The following is an 8,762-nucleotide window of genomic DNA, read 5'->3' as shown; positions in this document are numbered from 1 at the left end:
CCGAGGGCCCCAGGGAAAGCCGGCGCACACACAAAAGACAAAGAAACAGGTAAGTGCCCCTGAATGTTTTTACTGTAAAAAGAAAGGACACCTCAAGAGGGATTATAAGAAACGAATAAAAGATAAAATAGTCTTTCAAGAAGAATAGAGGTATCAGGTGTTATGATTGAGCACAAGAGGCCATCTGATCCGATTAACAGAATTTATTTAATTCATTTAATAGAGTATATGAGAGCAAAGCAAAAAGCAGCGCTGCGGCGACAGAGGGGAGCAACCGCTCCGCCAAACTGCCGCGCCGTGATTCCCTAGCTCACTGTTTTTATCCCCTTCTTTAGTTCACTCGTTTCTTCTGCGCAGTCGCATTCTGTTGCTAGGTGGTCGTTCTCTGCCTCCTGGTGGTCGTGGGATGAAGGCTGGTTGTCTTCCTCACAGGTGTCTTTTGATCTGGGGATTCTCACAGTCTTAAGTATACGTGTTATCTTAGAAATGCATGTTATCAGCTAAGCACTGCAAAGCCTATTGCCTACTACCGCTGTAAAAGGTTAGGAATGCGTATTATCAGCAATTCACAGCCTGTTGCCTATTACCGCTGTAAAAACAAACTTCTTTGAAACAAATTACTGTCTGCAGCTGCATCGAACAAAAAGGTCACCCTTCTCTTACAATTTCTCCCTTTTTTTTTTTTATCCTTCTTTTTGTTCGCTGAACCGTATTAATTCTTTTCTACTAAGCTCTAGATAGTTTTCGGCCTCTATCTGAGTGAGGGATTCATATTTTGATCTTACTATCATTAAATGAGCGGCCTCTAACCTACTCTTTACTATAGCAATAAGCTTATTAAAAATGCAGGGTCCGAAAGTTAGCACTAAGATGAGCAGAATTGCCGGTCCTGCAATGGTAGACAAAAGAGTTGTTAACCAAGGGGAATGAGTAAACCATGATTCATACCAGTTTTGCTGAGCTTCTTGCTCTTTTTTTCTTTGCTCTATTTGTTTGCGTAATTCTGCCATAGTATCAACCACAATTCCTGTGTGGTCTGCATAAGTGCAACATTCTTGCAACACAGAGCCCCCCTTGTTGTAAAAATAATAAATCAAGTCCCCGTCTATTTTGTAACACAACCTCAGAGAGGGATCTGACTGATTTTACTAACCCATCTATGGCCTTTTCGATTCTGCTTAAGTCTTCATCTACGGATACTCTTAAATTTTTCATACCTTGTTGTTGATTTACTAGGGAGGCTACCCCTGTTCCCACTCCAACTCCACTTACACTAAGCAAGATTGCTACTGTTAATGCTGTGAGTGGTTCTCTTTTGACTAGATGGTGTTCGGGAGTTGTTTGATGCTCTAGTACATACTCCTTTGGGTGATATGATATGCGAGGGACAATTAACACCTGTACACAATAATCTGAACTTTCATTGAAAAGCCTTATGGATAAGCAAGGGGTGGTTCCGAGTTTATTACATACCCATTTGGTGTTGGGCGCTGGCAGGAGCCATTCTGCTAGTTTATCTTTTCTCTTGATGCTAATTGTCGTCTCACATAAGTGTTGCATTATTGCGGGTACCTTTCCCACACATTTCCCTTTCCCTCTTACTTGTGCTAGGGTTATTCCTGGGGTGCTATCTTTTCCCTGTTTCCACAGACATTCTCTTGGATTTGTCCCATTAATTCTTCTGGTTTTGGCAGAGGATCCTATCGCCTCATAAAAGGGTGGATTCATCATGTAACAGAGCCAGCAACCTTCTGTCAGATTCGGGTATGTATAGTTTAAAACGCCGAATGTGGCTTGCATTATTTTCCACAAGGTGGCATGCTCGGGTTTAGGAACACCTGGCTCATCTATGTTAACATGGCTGGTAATAACCTCTGTCTCTGTGTAGTTAATTGTCTTAGTTTTAATGTCACTTATTACTTTGTTGGGTCCAATTGGTGCAGGGTCATAGGGAATAGGTTCTTTCTTAATAAGTATTAGGTTTCCCAAATCGTGTCCCTCTATCCAATGCCTAATTCCCCATGTCTTTCCCAACAGCCACCCTGGGTCATTTGGATGAGTAACATTGAGGTATATGAAAATACAGTTCCCCAATAAATCTTTCCCTGTCCATGGCCATTCTTGTGGCTTTACACATCCAGCTGGTCCATATCCCACCCTTAGGTATTTATCTGACCCTCCTCCCGGGGCCCATGCTGATGCTATTGTCTCACAACCCCAATAACCACAGTAGTAATGCCCGGGGAGGTTACAATATGACCTCCCTAAATTTGAAGCAGGGCACATATAGAAACTTGTCAAATTTAACAGCCGCCCACAGCTTGGATTTTTGGTCATGTTACATACTCCAGCTTTAAAGCTTGGTGCCCCGGGGGTTATCACAGTCTGCAGGTTATAATGAGTATCATGATTTTCCCACCTACTTAATGTCCATTTAAAGGGTTCATGGGTTTCAGTAGCAACACCTTGGAGAGGAAAGCATATCATCACAAATGTAAGAATCTTTAGGGCTGAGTAGTACGCACTGCAGGGGATGCTGCTTATCATGCCCAATTTCACATTCCTACTTTTTCTCATTCCATTGTCACCATTCCCGTGCCTATGGTGGTCAGTGTTTTTTCTTACGATTTGGGAGGATCCCTCATCCCCACTAGCTATCTCTCTGTCTCTCCTGTCAACTTGGTTGCTACAAGCTACAGGGTAGGCCATCTTCTTGACAGCAGAGATATTCTTCAGGGGCGGGATTATTTCCTCTCTCCCACTTTGACCTCCGGGAGTTCCAATTTTTCTCATTTAATTGTGGGGTGTCGCACCTCAGTCCCTTGACCAGCCTGCGACACTTGACCTGGACTATGTCCGTAAGAAATGGACTTGAAAGCTCGTTGGAGTGGTAGCAATGGAATTCAGGATTTATTCCCTTCACAAAAATTTCCCACCACTCGGGAGATTCTTTAGTCAATTCCCGAGTGGCGACCTTATAATTCAATATTTCAGAGGTCAACTTGCATTGTTCTAGCCAGCAGCACTGACACACACTTTTTGGAGCCCTCCCCTTTCTACAGTGAGCCCACCACAGCCCTTTACAAATTTTACAAGAAAAGCAAGCAAAAGGGAAACAATCACAATCTAACCAGCTACATTTTACTCTAATATCTTCATGCTCGGCATGACCCTCCCCTTCCCAAGGTCTCTGCTCCCTTTCGAGTCGGATGGGCCGATAATAGGGCTGCTGAGCTAAGTCTTCTAAATGCTTACAGTATCCTGGGGGTTTTGTTTCTCCTATCAGTTGTGTTTGCAATCCCCAGTCATTCCCGACCCAAATGTCCCCGGAAATGGCAGTGTCCATTAAGATTACTTGAGGGTTCTCTTTACTGTTAGCTTCAAATCTCCCGGCTTCCCATCAATCTTCCAGCTTGTCTCTATGGAAGTTGCATGGAATCGAGTCGGGTCCACTGGCCCCTTTATTCTGCTAGCATGGGTCCATCCCTTTTCTGCCGTACAAACTGCGGAATCAGTGGTGATTAAAACCAGATACGGTCCGTCACACCTTGGGGTGATTGAATCTTCCTTCCAGCTTCGGATGAGAACCCAGTCGCCGGGTTGTACCTGGTGTAATACAAGATCTAATGGTGGTCTTTGGGCCCACATCCCCTTTTCCCATAACTGTTTCTTGTATTTCATTAAAACAGTTAAATATTTGTTAATACTTTGGTCAGTGATATTAGGATTAGATTGAACTTTCTCTAGGGAGTAGGGCATCCCATATAACATTTCAAATGGGGAAAGCCCTATGTCTGCTCGTGGTTGAGTCCGAATATTTAATAATGCTAGTGGCAGACATTTTATCCAAGATAACTTAGTTTCTAGTACCAATTTAGTGAGTTGTTTCTTAATTTCTCCATTCATTCTTTCCACCCTCCCGGAACTCTGGGGGTGCCAGGGAGTATGTTGTTCCCATTTTATGCCCAGGGCTTCTGCCAGCAGCTGTGTTATTTTTGAAGTGAAGTGGGGGCCTTTATCGGAGTCTATTGTTTCTGGGACCCCATACCTGGGTATTATTTCTTCTAGCAGGGCCTTTGTCACCGTTCGGGCTGTCTCCCTAGCGGTGGGGATTGCTTCCACATAATGTGTTAGATGATCTATTATAACTAAAAGATATTTTATCCTCCCCACTTTGGGAAGCTCTGTAAAGTCTACCTGTAAATTTGTAAAAGGCCTCTTTGCCACGGGTCTCCCTCCCAAGGGTGGCTTCCTTAAATTCTTCCTGTTTACACGTAAACAGGTTGGGCAACCCTTAGTAATACTTTTTGTTAGATCATGGAGACCCACAGTCATATAATGGGTGGCAAAGTGGTCTACCAGCCCTTGAGCCCCCCAGTGTGTTTTCTGGTGTAATTTATTAAGCATTTGCTGGGCTACGGCCCTAGGCAGAACCTCCCTCCCATCCGTTAACAGCCACTTCCCCGATTCTTCTTTTATCCCCAATTTTGCAAGTTTCTCCCGCTCTTCTACAGTAAATACAAGTTTCTCCTGGGTGGTTAACCCAGGATTCTCAGAGGTATCTGTAGGATCCCTCCTGGCTCTCTCGCTCAAGGTCAGTGCCTCGATAATTGCAGCCTTCTTCGCTTCATGGTCTGCCGCATTGTTACCCCTACTCCGGTAATCCATCCCCCGCTGATGCCCTTTTAAATGAACTACAGCTATCTTTGCAGGGCCTCTCAAGGCCTTCAGGAGGGCTACTATTAATCTCTGATGCACCAGGTTCTTTCCTTGTGAATTCACAAGGCCCCTTTCCTCCCATAATTTTCCAAATGTATGTACTACCCCATACCCATATTTAGAGTCTGTATAAATGGTTCCCTCTTTTCCCTTTAATAATTCTAAGGCTCTTAGGATGGCGTATATTTCACAGGCTTGGGCTGACCATGCTTTGTCTAGGGCTCCAGATTCGATTACTTCTAGGTCAGGTCCCCCTACTATGGCATACCCTGATTTTCTTTGGCCCTCTACTATTCTGGATGATCCATCTACAAACAGCTTTTCTCCAGTCTCTAACTCCTCCTCTTCCAAGTCAGGTCTAATTTTAGTTTGCTCCTCAATAGTGATCACACAGTCGTGAGTCAGTGGGTCAGTCTCTGGCTCTCCGAAGAGGAAGGAGGCTGGATTTTGTAATGAGGTGGTTTCTAAAGTGAAATTAGGGGTTTCTAATAGAATCCCCTCATACTTTAGGAGCCTGGCATCAGATATCCATTTGTCTGCTTTTTGCTGCATCACACTCCGTATGTTATGTGGAGTTAACACCTTCAGAGTGGCATTAAAGGTGATTTTCCTTGTTTCTTCTACTAACTCTGCACAGCCTGCAATTATTTGTAAACAGCCCGGCCATGCCCTACTTACAGGGTCTAGAATTTTAGATAGATATGCAATAGGTTTCTTTTTCCCCACCCAGTCCTGGGTAAGTACTCCATAAGTTACCCCATCGGTAATACTGACAAATAAAAAGAAGGGCCTCTTTAAATCTGGGAGGCTTAGGACTGGAGCATGGACCAGAGTTTCTTTTAATTCTTGGAATTTAGATTTTTCCTCTTCTGTCCACTTAAGGTGCCCATCTTGGGTAAGTTTTTGATACAGAAATCTTGCCTTCCCGCTATAGTTTTCGATCCACTGCCTACAATACCCTGTAAGTCATAATATCTGACGAATTTGTCGTTTATTTTGCGGTAAAGGCAGGGATAGGATTGCTTGTACTCTATCTGGATCAATTTTCTTTTCTCCCTTTTTCAAATAATGTCCCAGGTATCTAACTTCCTCTTCTACAAATTGTAGTTTTGCTTTAGAAACTTTTAATCCTTTCAGTCCCAGGAAATTTAATAGTTTGATACTTTCTTTCCGGACTTTGTCTTCTTCTTTACCTGCTATTAACAAATCATCCACATACTGAACTAGCTTTACCTCTGGGTCTGTTTTATTCTACCACTTCGATTTGAATTCCCAGTTCAACAATTAAATCTCTCCCCAATAGGTTGTAATCTGTTTCAGGGACTAATAAGAAGTCACCCACCCCCATTTTAGTTTCTGATTCTACCATTACCTCTTTAATAATTTGTACTTCAAATGGTTCCCCTTTTGCCCCTACTACCATAGCTGTCTGTTTTGACAGGGTACAGCCTTGGGGCAGGAATTGAATGGTAGATCTTTCCGCTCCTGTATCGACCAAGAATTCTATTTCCTGGCTTTGGGGACCCACCTTTAATTTTATCAAGGGCTCTTTTTGATGTCTCCGGGTCCCCATAAAGTAGAGCCCCTGACCCCCCTAGTCGGCCTTGAATTCTTTCTCATCTCTAAGCCGCACTCTGCACTCTCTCTTGAAATTTGAACACAAGCACCTCCGGTCGGCTCACCCAGATTTTAGCATAGTCACTCTCCTCTGGGCTAGGGGGTTGTTTAGTGCTCACCCAGATGTTTAGAGCTTGTCTAACCCATTCCTCTGAGGACCCGAATATGGGCCAGAATGCATTTTTGGAAACTTCCTTCCCTCCCCACTCTTCTATACAATAATGTATCGTTTTTGCTTTATCCTTTCCCCTCGTTCCTGGGAAGTGTTCCCAATTGGTCAACATGAATCCCAGGGGACTGTCCTTAGGAACTGAAGGGAGTTTTACCCCCACTGGGGAGGGGGATTTACTCTTCCCCTGCCCCATTCCTCCGGAGTGCCTTCTAACACACACAAATAATCAAATAATCACAGTCACTTCCCCTGGTTCGTGGCCCAGGCCCTCGCGGGCTTTGGGAACCGCACTACTGAGGGTCCGCGCTCACTTGGGGCGTCCGGCTGCCGGCTCCCCTCTCATGCAACTCACGCACTCGCCACACTCCGGGATCCCGACCCCGCCCGAACGGAACCCTTATACTTACGCTTCCTGCGTCGTCGTTCGGACTTTGTGCACAAAATTTAAGGGGTATCCTGGGCCCGCTTCCCTTTCTTTGCTTTCCTCTCAAGGCTTTTGGGTTCGTCGGTCGGGATGAGGAGAAGACCCCAGTCTGAGTCCGCTCAAAAGAGCGGAGTTGTGGCGCCTCTCCCAGAGAGGGGTCCTCCAAATCCACGATCCGAGTCACGGCACCAAATTGTTATGATTGAGCACAAGAGGCCATCTGATCCGATTAACAGAATTTATTTAATTCATTTAATAGAGTATATGAGAGCAAAGCAAAAAGCAGCGCTGCGGCGACAGAGGGGAGCAACCGCTCCGCCAAACTGCCGCGCCGTGATTCCCTAGCTCACTGTTTTTATCCCCTTCTTTAGTTCACTCGTTTCTTCTGCGCAGTCGCATTCTGTTGCTAGGTGGTCGTTCTCTGCCTCCTGGTGGTCGTGGGATGAAGGCTGGTTGTCTTCCTCACAGGTGTCTTTTGATCTGGGGATTCTCACAGTCTCAAGTATACGTGTTATCTTAGAAATGCATGTTATCAGCTAAGCACTGCAAAGCCTATTGCCTACTACCGCTGTAAAAGGTTAGGAATGCGTATTATCAGCAATTCACAGCCTGTTGCCTATTACCGCTGTAAAAACAAACTTCTTTGAAACAAATTACTGTCTGCAGCTGCATCGAACAAAAAGGTCACCCTGTTATAAACGAGCACAATAGGCTGTCAAATCCAATTAAAAGGGATTTATTAATAGTAGAAAGCGAAAGCAAACCAGCGCGCGCTGGGCGGCAGTCGTTTCAACTACCGCGCTTAGTTCTCCGTTTCCCCCCCACTTATTGGGTCGTCTCTTCCGGATGTGTGACGTTCTGGTGACGTTCTGGTGTCTTTTCTGCGCAGGCGCACCCTGTTGTTAGGTGGTCGTTTTCTGCCTCTTGGTGGCGCCAGTGGTCTTCCTCAAGGTTGTCTCTGCGACCTGGAAATTTTCTCAAAACAAGAAATGTTATCTCTAGGCACGTTTACATGTTTTGCTAAGTCTGTAACGGAACTGTCCTTGAAAGATATCTATTCGCTTAGGTGTTTGGGTGCCTAGCAGCAACTTTCTCAAAACAGTTTCAACTCCCTAAAAAGTTTGTAACGGAATTGTCCTTGAGAGATATTTACTGGAATGCCTGGCAAAATGAGAACATGTTCAGACAAGTGAAAACTCTAAGTAAAAACTCTATTCTGTGAATGTGAGAAACTCTATATTATGAACAAAAAGGCCTTATTTTCCTAACAACCCTTCTCTTACATCAGGGGCTTTACAATCTGGGGTCAAGGATATATAGAGAGCCCTTGATAAAATTAAAGGTTAGACCCCAAAAACAAGAACTAGTCTTTTTAGTTGACTCTGGAGCAGAAAAAACCACAGTCAAACAACTACCTTCTGAGTGCATCAAAGGTAAAGATTTTATGACTGTGATCGGGGCAAAAGGAGAACCTTTTCAGGTCCCTGTCCTAAAAAAAAAAAAATAAAAAATGTAGAAATATAATCTGATAATAAAATCTATGTTGGGGATATTTTATTAGTAGAAGAAACAAAATACAATTTACTGGTAACATTAAAAATAAGTATAATTGCAAAAGACTCACAACTCACGGTAAGTTTATACAACCTAACTACTGAAGATGAAAATAAAATTAATCCCAGGGCCTGGCACACTCCCAAGGAAGCTGGAAAATTAGACATTGAACCAATCCACATGAAAATTGAGAGACCAGAAGACCCCATAAGGTGAAGCAATATCCCATCCCTCTAGAGGGAAGAAAAGGATTAAAACCAATAATTGAAGATTTAA

General features: G+C 44.0%; 1 long non-coding RNA gene across 1 annotated transcript; it reads right to left on the bottom strand.

Moving 5' to 3' along the window:
• Positions 1-1,449: 1,449 nt before the first annotated feature.
• On the bottom strand, positions 1,450-7,732 carry LOC146763055 (uncharacterized). Its single transcript, XR_014952663.1, has 2 exons — positions 6,916-7,732; positions 1,450-3,606 (listed from the first exon to the last, which is right to left on the bottom strand). It is a non-coding gene; the product is annotated as an uncharacterized LOC146763055 (long non-coding RNA).
• Positions 7,733-8,762: the final 1,030 nt, after the last annotated feature.

This window comes from Lonchura striata, chromosome W, assembly GCF_050655825.1.
Source record: "Lonchura striata isolate lonStrDom1 chromosome W, ASM5065582v1, whole genome shotgun sequence".
In the NCBI taxonomy this organism is placed as follows: Eukaryota; Metazoa; Chordata; class Aves; order Passeriformes; family Estrildidae; genus Lonchura; species Lonchura striata.
This window is presented reverse-complemented; position numbering and strand designations above follow the sequence as displayed.